The sequence below is a fragment of the Camelina sativa genome, chromosome 7 (assembly GCF_030686135.1).
Source record: "Camelina sativa cultivar CO46 ecotype springtype chromosome 7, ASM3068613v1".
Taxonomy (NCBI): Eukaryota; Viridiplantae; Streptophyta; class Magnoliopsida; order Brassicales; family Brassicaceae; genus Camelina; species Camelina sativa.
Genome location: NC_141886.1, coordinates 21,303,611 through 21,314,825, shown reverse-complemented (window position 1 = coordinate 21,314,825; position 11,215 = coordinate 21,303,611). Strand labels below are relative to the sequence as shown.

The 11,215-nt window shown below is 40.6% G+C and overlaps 2 pseudogenes; one reads left to right on the top strand and one right to left on the bottom strand.

Moving 5' to 3' along the window:
* The first annotated feature begins 849 nt into the window (after positions 1-849).
* Positions 850-2,116, top strand: LOC147941540 (uncharacterized; annotated as a pseudogene).
* Positions 2,117-9,690: 7,574 nt separating this feature from the next.
* Positions 9,691-10,632, bottom strand: LOC147941539 (uncharacterized; annotated as a pseudogene).
* Positions 10,633-11,215: the final 583 nt, after the last annotated feature.

Below are 11,215 nucleotides of genomic sequence, written 5' to 3'. Positions count from 1 at the left end.
CGAGAAAAAGGCTGGAGATGTGAGAAGAGGCTGGATACGTTAAAAGTAGTTTATATACACGATTTCTAATAGGATTTTTATTTTTTAGCAATCAAATCACGTATACATATATTTCGGAACAGTATAAAGCAAATAAATATCAATTTTTAACAATTGTTACCTCTTATTGCAATAGGCGCCAAAGCTCCGAAGCGAGATTCACGTCAAGGCGTCTAAGGAGCGAGCGCCTTTGCCTTATAGCCTCGCCTCAGCTACTAGAGGCGGTGAATCATGAGACTATCCTCGCCTTGAGCCTAGGCGCGCCTAGGCCTCGCCTTTTAAAACACAGTTTGGGAGTAAACTTTGCCGTTTTTTTTTTATGCAAGGTATGGGCTCAGGATCCCAAGTTTGTGTTAATGTGTCGAACACTTGAAACGATTTCTTTAAGCTATTTAGAATCACCATCTCTGTAGCGTCCTGTTAAGTATATCTTTCGATCAAGGACGCTGGCAGAAAATGACAGTGGCTCCACTGGCAAGCTTGGAGCCTTGCGCCACGTGTGAGACCACCAATCCAAAGTCCAAACACTAGAAGAGATCTTTGGGTAGAATGCGCAGGAGGAGAATATGTTGGGTTTGACAAAGTCTGAAGATGAATAAGTTAAGCGAGTTTTTAGGATTTGAATAAGTAAACTCTGTTAGAGTCTATTTCCATTTTTCATTCCTACAGTTTCTCTTTCAATTATTGTAAGGCTTCTATAAAAGCTGTAATTCTCTTTTGATTCAATACACGAAGTATTCAGACTATTCCTTTATCTGGTATCAGAGCAAAACATAGTGAGTGTTTGAGAGGAAAAACATCACATAGAGAATGGGAGATGCTGGAAATTTCACCGCACCTGTTGTACCAAAATTCGATGGAGACTACGACCACTGGAGCCTTCTGATGGAGAATCTTCTCAAATCCAAGGAGTACTGGTGTATCATTCAACCAGGGTTTGAAGAGTTAAGAAGCATTGAAACACCAACTCCAGCCCAACAGAAGGCGCTTGATGAAGCAAACCTGAAAGATCTTAAAGCCAAAAACTACTTGTTTCAGTCCATTGACAAGACGACTCTCAAGACGATCACACAGAAGGAGACAGCGAAACAATTGTGGGAGTCAATGAAAGTCAAGCATCAAGGGAGTGCCAGAGTGGAGCGTGCACAACTTCAAAGGCTGAGAAAAACTTTCGAGACCTTGGAGATGAAAGCTGGAGAAAGTGTGGCCAGATACTTTGGGAGAATCATGGAGACAACAAATGACATGCATAATTGTGGTGAAAGCATCGATGATGTCAAGATTGTTGAAAAGATCCTTCGGAGTCTCGCAGAAAATTTCAATTTCGTGGTCTGCTCTATCGAATAGTCGAAAGATATCGATTGTCTTACCGTTGACAAGCTCCAAGCGTCATTACAAATCCATGAAAGTAAGGTGATTGAGAAGAGAAGTGAAGAGCAGGTTCTGCAAGTGGAGAATGAGCCAAGGAGTGCTCGAGGGAGAGGAAGATGGAATCCACATAGAGGAAGAAGCAGTGACAGAGGACGAGGAAGAAGCAGATCGTTTGTGAATCGATCAACCATAAACTGCTTCAGATGTGGAAAAATGGGTCACTATCTGTTCGAGTGTCATAGTGTGGAGAAAAGAGTCAATTACGCGGAGTTTGATGAAGAGGAGGAGCTACTTTTGATGGCCCATGTTGAGATGAGTAATGCAGAAGAAAGAGGAGTATGGTTCGTTGACTCCGGATGTTCAAATCATATGACTGGAGAAAATTTTTGGTTTGTGGAGGAGCTACATATGAGAGCCTTAAACATTTTGTTCGTTTGGGAAATAGCTCAAGGATGTTTGTTCAAGGAAAAGGGAATATCAGAATGGAGGTGGAAGGAATCACACAAGTAATAACAGACGCCTACTATGTTCCCCACCTCACCAACAATCTGCTGAGTATGGGACAGCTGTAGGAGAAGTAGTTGACAATTCTGTTCAAGGATGGTGTGTGCAAGATATACTATCGTCAGATACGGCTAATCGTGGAGACACAAATGACAATAAACCGAATGTTTCTGGCTTATGCTATGAAGAAACCCTTGATTGAGAGCTGTCATAAGGTGGAGGAGGAAGACTAGGAGTCCCTTTGGCATAGAAGATTTGGTCACCTGAACAACAAATCAATCCAGCTCATGCAGAAGAAAGAAATGGTGAAAGGGTTGCCAAATCTTAAAGATGAAACAAAGGTGTACACAACGTGTAATGTGGGAAAGCAACAAAGAGGCAAGTTTCCAAAGCAAAGCAAGTGGAGAGCTACCGAAAAATTGGAGCTGATTCATGCTGATCTATGCGGACCAATTACTCCGATTTCTCACAGTGGTAAACGCTACTTGTTCGTACTTGTTGATGACTTCTGCAGGAAAACCTGGATTTACTTCTTTGCAGAAAAATCAGAAGCTTTTGAAACTTTCAAAGTTTTTAAAAGCTATGTGGAGAAGGAAGCTAAGACTGTCATTAGAGGGTTGCGTACAGACAGAAGAGGGGAGTTCACGTCTGACAACTTCAACAAATTCTGCAGAGAGCAAGGCATAAAGCGGCAGTTAACCGCAGCATACACTCCACAACAAAACGACGTAGCAGAAAGGAGGAACCGTACAATCATGAATATGGTCCGTTGTTTACTGTCTGAGAAGGAGATGCTGAGGTATTTGTGGCCAGATGCAGCTAGATGGACAGCCCATGTCTTAAACCGAAGTCACACTAAATCAATAAAAGACAAGGTTCCTGAAGAAAGATGGACTGGGATCAAGCCTAAGGTCGATTACTTCAGAGTATTTGGAGCAGTAGCACACGTTCATATCCCTGTTCAAAAGCGGATAAAGCTCGAAGATCGCAGTCACAAATGCATCTTACTTGGGGTGAGTGATGAGTCCAAGGCGCATTGCATAGTTGATCCACTCACAAAGAAAATCACCACAAGTAGAGATGTTGTGTTTGAAGAAGATGCTAAGTGGGATTGGGATTTAAGCACTTCGGAGGTCTGGCTTGGGGAGATGATGGTGTCTTTGATGGAGATGAGACAGATGCAGAAGATGAGAACGACGAGGGACATGAGCTTGAATCAGTTGAAGCAGAAAACGGTGTTGAAGCAGAAATAGAGGAGATAACTGAGACTCCAAGGGCAGAAAATCAAGGTGTCGAGCATGATGAACCATCAAGAAGAGCAAGGAAACAACCTGTTTGGATGCAAGATTACATAAGTGGAGAAGAAAACGAAGAAGAAGAGGATGTGATGAACTTTGTGATGACTTTTGCATTTCATATCTCCAATGATGATCCGGAAAATTTTTATGAGGCTGAAAAGGAAGAGAAGTGGAAAGCAGCTATGAAATCGGAGATTCAGTCCATTGAGAAAAACCAAACGTGGGATCTGGTCAAGCTACCATCTCAAGCAAAGGTAATTGGTGTTAAATGGGTTTATAAGACAAAGTTCAATGAGGAAGGTAAAGTGGAGAAGTGCAAGGCACGTTTGGTAGCAAAAGGATATTCTCAAACTGCCAGAGTCGATTACACAGAGGTGTTTGCGCTTGTTGCTCGTTGGGATACAATAAGGAGCATTTTGGCAGTAGCAGCTCAACAAGGTTGGTCTGTATATCAGCTTGATGTTAAAAGCGCTTTTCTGTATGGCAAGCTGAAAGAGGAGGTCTATGTAGTACACCCTGAAGGGTTTATCAGAGTAGGGGAGGAGGATAAAGTCTATCGCCTGAGAAAAGCTCTTTACGGTCTAAAACAAGCTCCAAGAGCCTGGTTCAGCAGGATTGAAAGTTATTTCAAGAAGGAGGGGTTTTTGGTGGTAAGTCTTTATGTTGATGATTTGATATTCACTGGAAATGATGAGCTTTTATGTTCTGAGTTCAAGTCGTCAATGCAAAGAGAATTTGAGATGACTAACATGGGGAAGATGAAGTTCTTTCTTGGAGTGGAGGTTCATCAAAGTAGTGTTGGGATTCATATCAATCGGAAGAAATATGCAAAAGAGGTCTTGGAGAGATTCAAGATGGGGAACTGCAACTTTGTCAGAGATCCAATTGTTCTTGAAACTGTCATCACGAAGGAGGGGAGCAATAAAGTTGATGCAACGCTCTACAAGCAGCTTGTAGGATGCCTGATGTATCTTATGGTAACACGTCCTGACCTGATGTTTGTAGTGTGTTTGATTGCACGTTTCATGGCAGATCCAAGGGAAGAACACATGATGATAGCGAAGAGAGTACTAAGGTACTTAAAGGGAACTTTGGATTTTGGAGTCTTCTATGGGAGATCACCAACCATGAATCTGGTGGGATACACAGATAGTGACTACGCTCGTGATGTTGGCGATCGAAAAAGTACCTCAGGGTATGTGTTCCTGTTGAATGGAGCAGCTATATGTTGGAGCTCAAGGAAGCAAGCTATTGTCATATTATCTTCCACTGAGGCAGAATACGTAGCAGCAACCTCTTCAGCATGTCACTGTGTTTGGCTAAAAGGAATTCTGCAAGAGTTAGGTTTGTTGAGTGAAGGAAGCATGGACATCATGTGTGACAGCAGCTCAGCGATCAAGTTGTCAAAGAACCCAGTTATGCACCGGAGAACCAAGCACATTGATGTGAGGTACCATTACTTGCGCAACCTGGTGAATGATGGAGTTATGAAGCTGGTTTATTGTGGAACCAATGATCAAACTGCAGACATTATGACTAAGCCCATCAAGCTTGATCAGTATGAGAAGCTCAGGTGGTCTCTTGGAGTTAGAAGGTTGGAGAATTAAACTGATGCAGACATTTCAGTTTAAGGGGAGGAATTTGTTGGGTTTGACAAAGTGAAGATGAATAAATCAAACGAGTTTTTAGGATTTGAATAAGTAAACTCTGTTAGAGTCTATTTCCGTTTTCATTCCTGCAGTTTCTCTTTCAATTATTGTAATGCTTCTATAAAAGGTGTAATTCTCTTTTGATTCAATACACGAAGTATTCAGACTATTCAAGCGAGTAAACTGTTCTGATTTCCTTTAGAATGCATGATTTGAACTGAAACCAAAACTTACCCTCTTGACTTCTTTTCTTTTTTTTTTTTTGATAATGATTTCCTTAACTTATTAGTGTCATTGGTTAGAGTTTGGTCATATTTCTAACCTTGTAAAGCTCATGCGAAACTAGGAGCGATCGAAAGCTCTTGGAGACAAGGGAGAGGGTTGGATAGTAAAATCTTGAGCACGTGCAAGGCAGCTCAATATTAATTCATCAGGAAGTGATGGATTTGTGATCGATTGTGGCGTTGGCGACGGTTTCTTCTTCTTCGTCGTAGTCTCCGGAGACCACATTGATGGAATAATGAACGAGACGAAAACGTATGTGTGTGTTGACAGGAAAAATAATCGAAATCTAGGGCAACCGTTTATTTCTTTGTACATTAGAAAATGGGCTTAGACTTCTTATTGGATAGGAGGCTTTTAGTTTTATGACATACTGTATAGTTATTAGAAACCATGGTTAAGAAACAAATGGGCTTTTTCGACATATATTAATTTTTTATTTTTCTATATTTTTTCTAATGTTAAATACTTAAATTCAAAGATATGTAATTAGGGTGATTATTTTTCCGTAGTCCCTATCTTTATAATCAATGTTTAATAGAAGTATATATAAGTAAGTATATAACTAGTTTTGTTTTTACAGCCATACAAATAATATTATAAATTGTAACTGGAACCATTTTTATGACATGTGTAGTTTCAGACATTTCAGGTTTTTTTTCTTTTACATATGTCAATTTATTACAAATAATTCAGTAATTGAAGAAAAAAAAAAAAAAAAGAGGTCACAATTTAACTCCAAACAAAAAAAAAAGGCATGGACCGAAGCAATGATGCAAATTGCATGTGGAACGAGACGTCGGATTGAAGCAACGGCGAAGTCTTGAGTATATATATGAAATGTACGATCTGTTTCTCACGCAGAAACACACTGTGTGTTTATAATTTACTCTCACGTAAACAGTCGCAGTCACATGTATATGCATATATGTACATGCAAATTAATGTGCATGGTAACAATTACATTCGTGTTCGTGTGGTACCTGATAAATAAAGAAGAGATTGAATAATGAATTTTCTGTGTATTCCTTCGTACCCAGAAGTGGAGTATATATACAACTCTACAAAGAGGTATTGTCTTGGAGACCAAATTAAGAAAAGATACGAAAAATCTATAAGATATGTAAATAATATATATTCTCCATTACCCCCCTCTCAAGCTGGAGCATGAAGATCCAAAATACCGAGTTTGTCCCGAAACTCATCAAACTCTCGTCGTCCCAAAGCTTTTGTAAAAATGTCCGCAAGTTGTATTGTTGTGGAGACATAAGCTGTGGCAATGTTGCCCGACTTGATTTCATCTCGGATAAAGTGACAGTCTTTTTCGATATGTTTGATTCTTTCATGAAAAACCGGATTCGCACTAATGTGTAAAGCAGCTTTATTATCACAGTAAAGCCGCATCGGTTGCGTCAAAACTACACCCAAATCTAAAAGGAGGTTTTTCAGCCATTTCAACTCCTTGGTCGTCATAGCCATTGCTTTGTACTCTGCTTCAGCAGAAGATTGACTCACCACATCTTGTTTCTTTGTTTTCCAAGAGATTGGTGACTGTCCGAGCTGAATAAACCAACCAGTCGAAGATCGTCGTGTCATTGGGAAACCTGCATAGTCGGAATCACACCACCCATACATTTGAAGATCACTGTTCACACGAAGCAATATTCCTTGGCCTGGGCTGCTTTTCAAATAATGAAGAACTCGAATAGCAGCTTCCCAATGTTATTTTCGCGGAGCACTCATAAATTGTGATAAGATATTCACCGAGTATGCTAGGTCGGGTGTAGTAACACCAAGATAAATCAATTTACCAACTAGACGTCGATACTGTTCCGGGTTTGAGAGAAACGGACCAACTGCCAAACCAAGTCGATGATGCTGTTCAAGAGGAAAGAATATCGGTTTCGAATCCAACAATCCGGTCTCAGCCAAGATATCAAGTACATATTTCCTTTGACTCAAGTGAATCCCTTTTGGACTCCTTGCAACTTCGATACCCAAAAAATATTTTAACACACCTAAATCCTTCATGTAAAAACATGTGCTGAGATATTTTATAAAGTCTTCTATCGCTTGAACTGTGTTTCCCGTGATGACCAAGTCATCCACATAAACAAGTACCCTGATTTCTACTCCATTCTTCTTGTAGATAAAAAGAGAATAATCTGCAAATGACTGTTCAAAACCATATTGTTCGAGTGAAGACGCAAGCTTGGCAAACCAACAACGTGGAGCTTGCTTTAGCCCGTACAGCGACTTCTGCAGTCTACATACCTTACCATCGTTGCGTGAAGGAAATCCAGGTGGCAACGTCATATACACTTCTTCTTCGAGATCTCCGTGAAGAAATGCGTTATGTACATCCATCTGATGGACTTCCCAGTTTCGAGCTGCAACCATAGAGAGAAAGGATCCAACCGTAGTCATTTTAACAACTGGAGCGAAAGTTTCACCATAGTCTACTCCAGCAACTTGTCGATTTCCTAACACCACCAGTCTCGCTTTGTACCGTTCGATTGTCCCATCGGAACGATGCTTTATACGAAACACCCATTGACAACCAATTGCCTTTTTGTTCTTTGGAAGATCTTCAAGTGTCCATGTCTTATTTAACTCAAGTGAACCTATTTCACTACCCACTGCATTTTTCCATCGATCATCTTTCATTGCTTCTGCAAAACTTCGTGGTTCATGCGCACTAGTGATCGCGGCCAGAAACACTTTATGATTTTCAGAGAACCGACTACACGAAACCACAGCTGCAATAGGATATGGCTTGCCGGAGTCTACACAAACGAAATTGGTATCATAATCTTTAAGATACCCAGGCTTTTTGCGTTCCCGTTCACCAACACGCAAAGGAGCCGTGACGTGTAACTGTGCAGGAGTGTCGCTGGCGTGCTGCTCAATATCATCATCTTCTTCAGTATTATCAGTAGAAACGTGATCAATATCGCTTTCATTCGATTCTATATTCACTGGCAGAGACACTTCAATTCTATCAAGAATTACATTCGTATTTTCACTAGTTACTACCATCAGATCAGTTCCCACCAGACCTCTTTGATCATCATCAGTTGTGAGAGCCGCATGTGCATTATCAGCAAAAGGATCTTCAGTTATACTCCTTTTTGTAGACAGGAAATGAATGGTGTCTTCACGAAACACCACATCTCGTGACACAAAAAAAAACTTCTTTTTCCAAGTCAAACACACGTCACCCTTTCTTTCCATGAGGATAGCCTACAAACACACATTTCCTGCTGCGACTTACAAACTTGTCACCCTTATTATCTTGATTACGTATATAACAAACACATCCTATCACATGAAGATGATCGTAAGAAGGTTGTTTTCCATACAACACTTCATAGGATGTCTTGCCATTCATCACCATCGATGGTGTTCGATTAATCAGATATGCAGCTGCAAGTGCACACTCTCCCCAAAATTTAACCGGTAAGTGTCCCTCAAACATTACTGCTCGAGCCACGTTAAGTAAGTGTCGGTGCTTTCGCTCCACCCGACTGTTTTGTTGTGGTGTTCCAACACACGATGTCTCATGCTGGATCCCTTCCTCTAAAAAATATGTCGTTAATGACATGAATTCACTGCCATTGTCGCTACGGATCGTTCGAACTTCCTTCCCAAACTGTCATTTAACCAAAGCAAGAAAGTATTTCAATTTTGTCGGAGTTTCACTCTTTGCATTCATAAGATAAATCAAAGTACCACGAGAAAAATCATCAACTATGGTGAGGAAGTATCTTGCTCCTAAGAATGACGTAGTTCTATACGGACCCCAAACGTCACAATGAATCATTTCAAAAATCTCTGAAGTCTTATTATTGCTAACGGAAAAGGACAACGGGTTTGTTTTGCGTGGATACAAGTTTCACACACCTTATTCGATAAATCACTACTATTGCTAATAAAACCAAAACCAGACAACTTTTGCACTACTTTCAAAGATGGATGTCCCAAACGCCTATGCCACAACTCCACAGACTGACTTGTTTGACCCTTTGCCGTTGCGACTATCTTCATATTCTGAAAGTACATCAAACCTCCAACTGGTCTACCTATCCTAGTCAGCATCCTCGTAGTGCGGTCCTGAACAACGCAAAATGGAACAGACATTTGTATAACACAATTATTTTCCTCCATCAACTGTGAAACCAATATCAAATCAAACCCTAGATTTTCTATGTAGAACACATCAATCAATCGTAGATGAGAGTTTAATACAACTGTTCCAACTGTGTTTCCTACCACTGTCCGTCCATCAGCCAAAATTATTTGTGTTGGTGTCGATGTTCTTAAATTCGTAAGAATCTCTTTCTTACAAGTCAAGTGATGAGTCGCTCCGCTTTCTATTATCCAAGAAGGAGAAAGCAACTTACCCGATGATTGTTCGTCTGCTCCAATGGCCGCAGCCTTCATCACACACTTAACACTGAGCCACTGTTCGTCCGTGAGTCCGCACACAGCTGTTCTCTCTGCATCCGTGACCGCCACGTTTGCCACTCAAATGTTGGTCTGTCCAACTACTCTTGCCACGTTTGCACGAGCAACTCCACCTCTTCCTCGTGAAATCCCGGTTGATGGTCCGACTCCTCTTCCACGACCCACACGGTTTCGTGGTCTATCACCCCACCACTCCGGAAATCCCAAGATTTGAAAACAAGTCTCAGATCGATGTCCTGTTCGTCCACAGTTTGAACAGACAATTCCAACGTCTCTGTCATCTCCTCGATACTTTGGCTTTTGTGGGCCACAAATGCCATGTTCTCCGATTTTTCTTCTGGATTCTTTTTCTTCAACTGAGCATCCTCATCTTGTGTCACCTTCAAGTAAACCTACTCAAGCGTAGGCAACGGTTCTTGAGAAAGAAGGTTAGATTTCACCATTCCATAAACCTCTTCGTCAAGTCCCATCACAAAGTCATGAACCTTATCTTCCTCTCTTCTCTTCTCTTCTTCGGCACCGAAATTACATGTGCAAAGTCCACATGTACAGCTCAGCGGAGGTCGATAACATCCAAGACAATCCCAAATCTTCGTAAGCTTTCCATAGTATGCCTCAATACTCATCCCAACTTGTTGACAATTTGCAAGTTCTTTGCGCAATTGTTGTACTCGAGGTCCGTTGGTAACACGAAATCTCTTTCTTATGTGTTCCCACAAATCTCGTGCTAGTGGCTTGTGTGAGATATTGGACAGCAGCTTCGGTTCGATTGTCATCTTAATCCTAGAGACAATCAATGCATTGATTGGCTTCCAATCATCGTAATCTGGTGATCCTTCGGTTGGGGCTTTGATGGAGCCATAGAGAAATCCAAATTTCTTTCGTGAGTAAAGAGCCGTCTCCAAGTTGATGGCCCACTCTTCGTAGTTATCTCCTCTCAAGAGAGGACGTGATATGATGCTTCTGGGATTGTCGTTCGAGGTCAAGTCGTATGGAGAAATCGTTCATCGTTGAATCTCCATCGTTGTCGGTTTCGTAGACACCATCGTTTTGTTGTATTTGGTCATCGTCACAGAAAAAATAAAACAGGTTCAATAAAGAGATCGTAAATTATGTCACAAAACCAGGATCAAATCAAAAGATTTTATACCTGCTCTGATACCATGATAAATAAAGAAGAGATTGAATAATGAATTTTCTGTGTATTCCTTCGTATCCAGAAGTCGAGTATATATACAACTCTACAAAGAAGTATTGTTTTGGAGACCAAGTTAAGAAAAGATACGATAAATCTATAAGATATGTAAATAATTTATATTCTCCATTAGTACCAAAACAAAGGGACTGAAAATTTCTTGGTTTTCCTTTCCCCCATGGATCTTTATAATGCTTCAATGGATACTTTCCATTGATCTCTATCTCCTCTTTCTGGTCCATAGACCCATATTCATATAACCGTAGGTTCGCTGTTCTGGAAGGCTGAGAGACTTGTTGATTAATTGGTGTTGTAAATCACCACAAATATTTTTATGAATGGAATATATATATATCTGTGCTAGAACATGAGCGTTAATATTTAAAAGCCATGTGATTATCGACTTATTA